Consider the following 3,285-nt stretch of genomic DNA (forward strand, 5'->3'; position numbering starts at 1 on the left):
TCTGCACGCACTACTGGAAGCTGCCTTGTGCTGTGTAGCCTGTGCATGTCTGCCTGGCACAATCATTGTGTGACAGTCTCTGCAATGCACATTCATCTGTAAACATCATGTGTTTTTCCATAGATGTAAACAGCAGCTGATCTTCACTCCACTTTCCCACAGGGGCCATTAGAGCTGCATATACATTGGAGCAATAGTGTATTGAATATATAAATAAATTGTTCATTTGGTTATGTTAGAGAAGACTATTCATGCTTTCTCACTGAGAGCCACTAAATATGATGTCACAGCCAAGTTTAGAAAAACATAAAGACTGGAAACATTGGATCTGGAGACTCTGTATGTTGCCTGGAAACCACACAGCAACAACAGGAAGTCACTGCACCCAGCCAAGAAATAGTCCCTCATTTAACCCCTCTGTAAAACTGCTGCTGTTGGACGTTTATAGACCTTTTTTTTCTTTTTCTTTTTCTTTTTCTTTTTACATATTGCACAAGATTTAGGGCTGTAGAAGAATTACAAGTTTTATTGGGCCACTTCCCCCTGTTTTATGTCTTTATGCTAAGCTACACTAACAGGCTGCAGGCTGTACTGTAGCTCAACATTTATCAGGCAAATGTGGCATTAAGATGTTATCAATCCTCTCACCTAAGTCTACTGAAATATAAAGTGAAATATCTTTATTTGATTGTTTTGACACCTACAGCCCCACTCTCTATTATCTGTGCGCAGCCTTGAAAGAGGGAAGTGATCTCCTCTCCTTTGGGGAGGCGTTGAAGGAAGACCCTGGTTAGACACATGATATGAGGATCGGCACCAAAAGTCCCATTATGCCCTCTCATATCCATACCCAAGGCCCTGAGAGTGATACATTGATTCAGCCTTCAGTGTACTCCCTTGGCTGCACCATGCTAATTCCAACTGCATGAGCTTTTTTGGAGACATCCTACCCATAAGGCAGGACACGGAGCAGCCACTGAGCTGCTCTGGACAGTGACAGTTTAAGCTCATACACTCCAGTGTCCGTCATTGGTGTTGAGCAGGATTAGTCGATTGTAATTCTTTTCTTACACTGCAGTGTACATCCATTGCTTATTTGAAACAAAACCCCTGAATAATAATATGCATAAACTCCGGCTGCCAAAAAGAACGTTTGCAGATTTGGTCAAAATTGCCCCAGATTTAAATACTTTAAACATATAAGCAATAAAAACACAGTAAGCTACCATAATAACACTGCGTGTGTGTGTGTGTATTCAGCTGCTGGCTGATTTCAAAGATGACAGTGCTCATCGGGTAATTTTCTAACCATATAGAGGAACAATATCGTGCTAATGCTCAGCTGACTCGACCAGAAGTGAATGTCCAGCACTTGTAGGAACAGCCTGTGAAAATCTCTGTGTGCTGTGGAGGTCACGGTGAAAACAACAGCAGTGCATTTCCAGGTGTGGTCACGTCCATTGTCTCCTTCCTCATATGGGCATGTTCAGTCTGTGCCTTTGTCCTTGTGTCAGCAGGCAGGACATTCTACATTATTTTGCTCAGTTGCCTCCCTGAACTCTTGCTACAGCACGTCAATACACACATCATGCAGACACCCGCACATACAGCTACAGGGATCACAGTTCATGTCCATCACACACTTGAATCCTCCATAGATCAAACCTGGAGAAAAAGAAGTCATCAAGTTTTTTTTTTCAGATTTTGTGTCAGGCAACTTCAGATCAAAATTTCTGCTCATGGATTTTTTCCTTGGTAAATGTCTGAAAAAGATTAAAGGATGTTGTTGTCGAATATCAAGAAAACAACACATTCATTTTAATGCTCCTGTTGCAAGATTGTTAAAAGTGATTTATAGATGAATATCCCATTATATTCTTGAATTTATTAAAGCTATAAAGAAACAACACGTCGTTGAAAGAATAAAAAGTGAATGAATTTACAGCATTTGCTGACACCCTCTTTCCTGCAAACACACACAGCGAGAGAGAGAGAGAGACAGAGGGAGAGAGAGAAAAAAATGTTCATTTCCCCAGGAATGAGGTTAGGGGTTTACATGGCACGTGACTGGCTGTTTTTTAACCTTCTGCCTACAGACTCTTGTGTCATGTGTGATCACTTCAGCAATGTTGCCGGGCGGTTATTATTTCTGCCATTAAAGACTGACTTTAGAGAAACCAGCTGCGTGGTGTCTTTTCTTCTCTCACAGGACTACGCACCTTGATATTGGTTTGTAGAATTATTGACTAATCTTTGCAGTGATTGTTGTTTGACATTGTGTAATAATAGCTGCCCCAGCATCAGTCTTTAGCTGAAATAAAAAATATATATATTGAGTAAACCCACTGGGGCTGAAAAGTAATGCTTTCCCTTTTTTTTTTTTTTTTTTTTTAAATTGTGTTTATATTTTCCATCATTTAACAACTTAACCAAATCTGATTTGGGGCTTTTCATGGCACGTCGCTGTAAACAACATCATTTGCCAAGATGCTGTATCATATCTCTGGGCTGTCAAAGGCAGTGATTCTCATCAGGAATAGAGATCTACGAGTAGAAATAATACACACACCAAGGCGTAAGACTCTGTTGTCTAACACATTCACAACAAAACAGCAGCTATTACAGAGACTAAGATGTGCAAAAAGTGAAAAATTACAGGCTTGATTTCCCACATTATTTCAAGATGTGTATCCAAGTCCTTGTATAGGCTGGAGCTAAAGTCCTAATAGGGACAAGCTTGGAGTGAATAGAGCCCACAGAGGATAAGCTACTAAATCTTGCAATAAAAGCAATGTGATTTACAGTAAATTCCACAAGGCTGACAGTGCCACAGCTGAGGGCATAAACACTCCTTTCAATGCTGCGCCTCCGTTCTGTCTGCTGTGAACTACAATCACACAGGCATGCTGCTCAGCAGCAGTGACTTTGATAAATCACCAGGAAGTCTCACTGTTGGCTTAAAACTAGAACTTGTTCAGTTGCAATTCTGCATTTGTCCCTCTTTAATGTGTATGGAAGTGGCTTTAGCAGTAATCTGTCAGTGATTGATTAGGTGTGGCCAAATCCCCTCTCCGTTCTCCTCTGCTGGCTCACTGTTCAGCCACAGCTGTGTATTTACAGAAAGATGGCTGTATTAGGGAAGAGGCTGCTTTATTTACCTGCAACATAAACAGAGTTACTTCCACTTGGGCGACTACACAATCCAAATGACCAGCAGTAAAACACGAAACAAGAAGTGACACGTCCTTGTTGTTACTGAATTCATGCACCGATGGATAAACCAAC

This window comes from Trachurus japonicus, chromosome 21, assembly GCF_045865225.1.
Source record: "Trachurus japonicus isolate A0001 chromosome 21, Traja_1.0".
NCBI lineage: Eukaryota > Metazoa > Chordata > Actinopteri > Carangiformes > Carangidae > Trachurus > Trachurus japonicus.